Source organism: Lygodium microphyllum, chromosome 19 (assembly GCF_053477565.2).
Source record: "Lygodium microphyllum isolate KBCC chromosome 19, Lygodium_microphyllum_v1.1.10, whole genome shotgun sequence".
Classification (NCBI taxonomy): domain Eukaryota; kingdom Viridiplantae; phylum Streptophyta; class Polypodiopsida; order Schizaeales; family Lygodiaceae; genus Lygodium; species Lygodium microphyllum.
The window spans coordinates 126,375,713-126,384,061 of record NC_141153.1 but is presented as its reverse complement, the minus strand read 5'-3'; positions in this window follow the sequence as shown (position 1 = coordinate 126,384,061).

Here is an 8,349-nt window from a genome sequence, read left to right as displayed (position 1 = left end):
ATAAAAGGTTTTTAGGAGTCAAGGGGGTGACCCTTGGGGTCTCCTACCCCCCAATTTTCACATGAAGGGGGGGGGGGGACATTTTTTTTATTGGCGTGAGAGAAAAAAAGAAGCGACATGTTTCAAGCGACGATTTCATGAGGGAGAGGGAGAGGGGGTCATGGCACCTCAATGTAAGTGTATAAACTGATCATGCTAGGAAAATGCTTGCTTCCTATGCTCTCCATCGTTGGTCTTTGCACAAGCAACAACTTCCCATATGAAGAGAACCAGTTTTAGTCTGTCTCTGTCCTCCATCTCTCTTCTCCAAATGGTGCTTCACATGGCAAAAATCAAGAAGAGAATGCGATGATGGATGCTTGTCTGGTAACGATCGGATTGCTCCAAGATTAAGAGGAGGCTAAGAAGAGATGTTTAGCATTAAATATTTGCTGTTGATCGGTCTATTGGCAACCTGAAAAGTTAATCAAAAAACCCGCAACACGCAAGTAAGCAATTGCATCATTTTTACAAAGGAATTTTTTTAAAAATATGTTTGATAGTTGAAATGGAATTCATATGGAAAAAAAAATTGTTTAGATCTTGTTTATATTATGATTGAGGGATGTATATAAAAGAAATGTAGATCTTAATGATAAATGGTTGTAATAATTAAATTAAAACCCGAAAAGTGTATTTTTAGTGTAAAAATAAAGGTTTTATTGGTTTCAGTTGGGAAAAAGAGATCCGCATGGGATAAAATCCTGAGAAAAAACATCTTTTAGTTGTCATAATCAATCCATAGTCACAAATCAAAAGATAACCTATTTTTATATATAAATAAATAGTAGAAAATATGAAAAAATAAAAAGAAAATGGGTTTTGGGGCACTTACGAAAATGCGGGAAAATATGGTTAGTGTCCTTGTATGTTTGGCAAGGGTTGAGATATGGGATTAAGCCTCAACTCACCCTTATAATGAGAGAGAGAGAGGAAGAGAGAAAAAGAAAGAAGGAACGAGAGAGAGAGGGAATAAACATACCACATAATAAAGAAAGAGAGAAAGAGAGAGAGGAAAGGAGAGAAGAGAATGAATTACAAAGAGAGGGTAAGATCTTGTTCTTTAACTTCTTCTTTTCTTGTTTGTAGTAGTAGTAATAGTAGTAGTAGTAGTAGTAGTAGTGCTGGCGAGGTCCAGTGCAATACCATGAGATGGGAAACACTCGAACGTACGTTAATTTGTGGGTGGGTGGAGACTTTACATACATTAATTTTGTTGAGTTACAAGAGAAGAAATCCCTTCTCAAACAATTTAAGAAAGAAAAAAAGAATGATAACAAAAACAAATTATTTGTTGTAACGTAGACAAAAAGGAAAATGATAAAGGTCGTGATATTCAAGATCACGAGGCGTATCTTAATCAGCATGTCCCATTGATTGTTTATAGAACACTTATAATACTTCGACGAGGTTCAATCAGAGATCATTGACAAGGGGATCTTAGATTTTGAGCAAACGATAAGAAAAGTGTATAGCAATCATGCATTGTATTGGAAAAATAATTGAATATCATATACAAAAACTTTGGGTCTGGACGACAAATTTATTATAGGCAGGTGACATCTCATCCCAAGGAGGAGTGCACTCTTTGCAACCAGTCAGAAGAGTTCGTGGACATGCAATGGATGGAGTGCCTGAGCCAATCCACCACTTGTAAGGTACTACCCAATCTATACCATCAGTATTAGAGGATATAGATAGCCTTCCAAACTTTCCTACAATCTTGGAGCTTGAGATGGAGGCAATGATCAATGCATTGATGCCCATGGATGTCGAGACATCTGATATGCTTAGAGAGGAAGCATCCATGCCATTATATGATGGGTGTCAAGTATCTTGTGTGAAGACATTGCTTACATTCCTAAGTGTGCAAGAAAAATACGGGTGGAACGATGCGAGTGTGACTAAGTTGTTAGGTACCTTGTACGTACGCTTTGCTGATTTATTTTTGGCACTATCATTTAAAAAAAATTGTGCTTTTTCAATGTATATATATATTTTTAAAGGTTATTGAAATATCATATATTACCACTTACAAATACTATGCCTGAGTCTCACGATGATGCATAACATGTTTTACGAAAGCTTGGCATGGACTACAACAACATCCATGCTTGAATCAACGATTGCATACTGTTTCGAGGAGAATACGAGACTATGGAGATATATCCAAAGTGTGGTATTCATAGGTATAAACAAAACTTGCAAGGGAAAACCATCCCTCAAAAAGTTCTTAGACACTTTCTTCTTATCCGTCGCATAAACCACATGTTTCTCATACGTCCAGCATGGTGTGCTTGGCAATGTGGCATACGCAGAATAGATCCACAGATGGATTTCAATGAATATCAGCGGATTCATGCGCATGGAGCCACATTGACTCTATCTTTCCAAGCTTTGCCGGAGAGCCTTGGAATCTTCGGCTCTTTCTTTCTATGGATGGCGTGAACCCATTCGATATGCGCTCAACTTCTTACAGTGTGTGGCTATAGTCCTTGTCAACTATAACATCCCTCCATGGCTTTCTATGAAGAAAGGACATCTCATTCTTAGCTTGCTCATTCCGGGCCACTATAAAGTCAAAAATATGCATATGTATCTTTGTTCCTTGAGCTTAAGATTTTGTGGGAGGAGGGGATCACCTGTGAATAGGTGCATGAACTCATGTTTTTTTAAATTTTATTACGACATGGTACATGTCACAAAATTTAAATCTCTCTTATACGTGGTTTTGAACATGTAATTTTCTATCCAAGCCCCCAACAACCTTGATGGTGGTATGTTATACCTTTAGCTCCCCGAAGTGCAAGAGTATATAATCAAAGCAATGTTCCCATCATAGATGAGGACAATATGCAAATAGAAGAGGGGTCGATATTGCAAGGGGTGGAGGCCGTTGAAAGTTTGGAGCATGTAGAGAAGCTAGAATCAGGTAACAATGATGGAAATACAAGAGTCCAAGAATTCTTTGAGAACGAGGTGGACTCATTCTTTTGTGGTGATCTATCTATCGACCTTCTAGTAAATGCGGAGTTGTGTTAGGAGATTGACATGGAACCATAGGGTACTTCATACTTGGAGCATCCACCTACTCAATTCGTTGTTGACGAATCACTTATAAGGGTACATAATATATGCATTTTAAGTAAGATCATTTTTTTAAGATTTATATTACCATGCTTTACTTGATTTATATTGATTATGCTAACATCAATTTTTGTCTGTGTAAGTGACCTTTGTGAATATTTAGATTAGCACGATGAGTCGAGGGATGAGTGACAAGAAGCTACAAGAGAACTTCACACGTATGTCTCCAGATTAGATAGCTCGATTCATAGATATGGTGGACTAGGAGCTCTCTCAGACACCATCAAGTTGTTATGTTAGATCTACTTCGGTGTGCTCTGATGCTTTAGTTTCCAATAGACGAGGTCGACGCTTCAAACTTGGGCGGGACAAAGAGAGTGGTTTTAGGGGATGCTGCGAAGATGTGGATGCAGTGAGCCTAGGGTTGCCTCGGGATACATGTGCTACACCTCACTCTCGTGCAGGTTCGAGAGAGGGTGGCTCAGGTGGTTGTTGTGGAGGTACCAACACAATGTCTCCGTCTTGTCATTTTGCTGGAGTTGTGTAGCCTATGGGATTTTTCGCACTTGTGGGGATGTCTACTCTAGTCACTCCAGCTTTTGATCAGTCGTCTGCCCAAGTGGCACCCCTATGGGTGCTACTCTGAGAGATACTACCCCCGTAGGTACACCAGATGTATAGGAATCTCCTGGATATGCCCAAGAGTGTGGTCGCATGTGAGAGAGGACACATCTTAGGCATACCCCAGAGGGGTATGGATACCTTGTAAATGATAGGACAGGAGTCATTATCATGAATGATGAGGGGAGGAGGGTGATGACTCGTATGAGAGAGTTGTGCAAACAAGTTTTTCACCACAATATCTTAGATCATTGGAAGGACATAACGGAGGGGAGCAAGGACTACATAGTAGCATCTTTGCATGAGGAGTTTCCGATACCCGCTACAGGAGATAGGTTTTTCACAACTAGGAGTGCATGCATGTGTATATGTCACATAGACGATCAGTGTAACATTTTCCCCCCCTTTTCTCTATATTTTTTTATTTTATTTTTCCCTTTCCCTCCTACCCCGATAGTACGTCAGGGAGAGAGGGAGAGGGACTGATGTGGAAGAAAGGGAGGGGCATGCCGCCCAGGTGTGGCAGTATTTAGATGCGCCCCCCTTTTAAAAGCCCACCCTCCTCCTCGTCATCGGTAGAAGCTTCCCCCCCTCATTGCTACAGAAGTCCCCCCCCTCCATCGCCTGTGTAGTGCCCCCTCCCCCCTCGACCTGTTGCATTAGCGGTCCCTTGGGTTCACGAGTCAAGCCCCCCCTGTTGGAGAACTACACCCCCCCTTTAATTCGATCAGTAGCCCCCCGTATGCTCACCAGGAGGAAAAGAGAGGGAAAAACAATGGATGTCCAGGCCGTTGTGGAGAGAAGAAGAGAAGGAGAGATAGGACAGGAAGTGAAGAGGAAGAGGAGAGAGATAAAGGAGAAGGAAAAGAAGAAAAGAAGAAGGAGAAGAAGAGGGAGAGAGAGGAAAGGAAGAAGTAAAAGAAGAGAGAGAGTGGGAAGGAGAAGAGAAAGAAGAGGTAGAAGAGAGGGGGAAGAAGAGAAGGGAAGAGAGAAGAGAAAGAGGGGGAGAAGAGAGAGAAGAGAGAAGGAGTAAAAGAAGAAGGAGAAGAAGAGGGAAGAGAGAGAAGAGGGAGAGAAGAAGGGAAGGAGAAGAAAAGGAGAAGAGAAGAGTGAGAGAAGAGAGAAGAAGGAGAAGAAAGAAGAGGAGAGAGAGAGAAGAAGGGAAGGAGAAGAAAAGAGGAGAGAAGTGAGAACAGGGAAGAGAGAGAAGAGTGAGAGAAGAGAGAGAAGAGAGAAGGAGAAGAAGAAGGGGGGAAGAAGAGAGAAGAGAGAGAAGAGGGAGAGAAGAAGAGCAGGAGAAGAAGAACAAGAGGTAGTAAGAGGAGAAGAAGAGAGGGAGAGAGAGAGAGAGTAGGAGAATAAGTGGAGAAAGAAGAGAGGGAGAGAAAGAGAGAGAGTAGGAGATTAAGTGAAAAGAAGAAGAAGAGAGAGAGACGGAGGAAGAAAGAAGTGAGAGTCAGTAACTACAAGGAGCCACGCCCAAACCACCCTCTCAAAAAAGGACCCCATCTAGAGGTCTTTTCTCTTGAAACTCGTCGGACTGCCCAATCTCCGTGAGGCGAATGGCTCCCAAGAAGAAAGTCGCGGGAAGCATAGGCGCCCAAGCCACGGTAATGCTGGAGGGGTGAGCAGAACAACCAAGGCAGCACACATGAATCAGGCCCAGGTTCTAAGCGTTAAAAAATTAATTTAGGAATTATTTCTCGTGGAAGGGATGAAAGGACTGATGTCGTGCATAGGGTTTTGTTTACTCTAAGAACTAAGTTGCATGGTGAAACGATAGAGTTTGGAATTCGCACAAGATTTAGGCATGAAATGATAGCTTTTACACACTTAAAATGATCATGGTTAAAAGAAACATATGAAATGTTAATTTATGTTCATGAGATACACTTGCATTGTTAGACAAAACCCTAGACTTTCGTAGATGCAAGTTACACATGATCCGGTGCAGTAGGAATGTGTATAATTGCCTGCGAATTGTTTTATCGATCTTGCTGTGGACTATCGTAAATGGATACACTCCTAGCCTAATTGAAGCTGGTGACCTAACCCTAAATGGATTGTTGACCTAAGTTATGCTTAGTTGTTTGAAAAGGTTGTAAATCCCTTGAGCAAGTGATTTGATACATCCAAGTTAAATTCTGACTGTGCATGCAATGGGATTGTGATGCTGTAAAGCAAGAGGTTGTGCATTTAACTGTTTGTTAATGTGGTTTTGGATGTTAACCCAAATGGGGTGTGTTTGATGATTGCATGGCCGGTCTGAGATGACTGATTGCCATGGAAACAAAAGGAATGTTTTCCCTAGTGATTGTTTGTAAGCTCGGTGCTTCAGCTGTGGTTGATTTCCTAAAGGAATAATTAGGGAAGGATGGTGCTAGCTACCCCCCCGCGAACCGCCAAACCCTAACCAAGGGGGTTGTGAATCCGCGCCAGAAATGTTGATTGAACCCATTGCGAGAGGTCTGTCCTTACATGACTCGGGATGGGATCTTGAGGCCTTGATACTAGTTATAAGAAGGAATCTTGGAAGGATAAACCTTCAGGTTTTATTGCTGAAAGACGGAAGGATTTTTCTACGGAGGCAGAAAGGAGCACTTAATTCTCCTGTATGGATAGGAGACACACATTAATCCGAAGATAAGTTAAGGAAGTGTTTGATCTTGTTTTATATTGTCTTCGTGTCTGTGGCCTAAATTACGTAAAGGAACCTATGACTAACATGTTAATTAAGAAAGCTGCTTTTATGTGTCAAGCATAACATGGTAGGTAATTAGATAACTAAAACAACCCTCGAGGGAAGTGTGGTGGATATGACCAATGGGTCTATCCTACGGAAGGGTGGTCTTGGTTAGCCGAGAGCTTTCCTCAAAGGAGATGTTAACAGGAAATGTTAGGAAAATGATGGTCTATGACCTTAGACAATGTTGACTAGGAACCCGGACTTCAAGTCGATCCTAGTGGGAACAGCGGGATTACTTCCGTTGCGGGTTAGACTCGAGAGACCCTAGTTGGCAAACCCCCTGTCATTCCTTGGGAGTGCCGGGCGGCATCTTCTAGATATATCTCTGGATGGACTGCTAAGACGTGTCCCGCAGATTCAGGAGCGGGCATGTTACGTTTGGTATCAAAGCAAAACTTCATAATGATACATGATTGGTTAATGTTTGGTTCATAGACATATCCTAAATAGAAATAACCTAAGTGGTATGGCTTGATTGTTAGGCACCTTCTGCACCCACGAATGCTGACATGCAAGAGAAAAAGTTCCTTTTCAAGCAAATTAAGCCACCCGAGTTTGATGGCAAGGGAAGGACTATTCAAGCTGACACCGAGATCTAGATTGAGTCCATGGAGGACTATTTTGAGGTAGCAGGAACTCCAGCTGCTAACCAAGCCATGCTCGCCAAACTTAAGCTTACAGGCAAAGCGAGACTTTGGTGGAAACAGTGGTGCAGAGACCAAGTGATCTCGGAGGGGACAGTTAATTGGGATAAGCTTAAGGAAGCTGTGTGAGGGAGGTATATGCCACCTGCCTACTGCACACAAAAGATGAATGAATTCTATGACTTGAAGCAGCTAGGATTATCCCTTGAAGCATATTATTCAATGTTCGTTTCACTCGTAAAGTATGCACCCCCAATGGATATGACACAACAGGTGTCAAATTTCTGTGTTGGGTTGAATCCACCCATAAACACTTGATTGGAATCAATGCACCCAATGGACTTGCAAGACGCATTACTCCGAGCGAATCCAATCGTCCAAGAACTTAAATTAGGCAACAATGATAAAGATGACTCACCGAATCAAGACAAGAGGTACCACAAGTGCGGAGAGATAGGACACATCCGTAAAGGATGCCCCAACTGTCGATGTTTCCACTACAATGAACTAGGACACATCCAAACAGATTGTCCTGAGTTGGATCTTGAGAATCAAGAATGTGCTGTCAAACGAAGCCGTCTAAACTATACTTTTGGCTCATATTATGAACCACATGATGATGAAGGCTTGGAGCCTGCTGTAACCTTTGAGGATGACTAGATGACCTAGGAAGATCCTCTCCAGATAATAAATCATGTACTTGGAATGAATCCTATTGAACCCTATGAGTTATGGCAAGTTGTTATTTTAAGATGAGAATTTAAGTAATCAAGGTTGCGCAGTGAAAGCGTGATGGGCCCTAACCCATAGGCTATAAACCCACATTTCTCTCGAGATGAGGACATCTCGATTCCTCTAAAGGGGAGAGGATGTAACATTTCCCCCTCCTTTTTCTAAAATTTTTTAAATTATATTTCCCTTTCCCTCCTCCCCTGACAGTACGTCGGGGAGAGAGGGAGAGGGAGTGATGTGGAAGAAAGGGAGTGGCAGGCCGCCCACGTGGCGGCATTCAGGTGCGCCCCATTTTAAAAGCCCACCCTCCTCCTCATCATCGCTGGAACCTCCCCCCCTCGTTGCTGCAGAAGTCCCCCCCTCCATCGCCTATACAGCCCCCCCTCCCCTCGACTTGTTGCATCAGCGGTCCCCCGGGTTCGCGAGTCAAGCCACCCCCCCTATTGGCGAACTACACCCCCCCTTTAATTCCATCAGTAG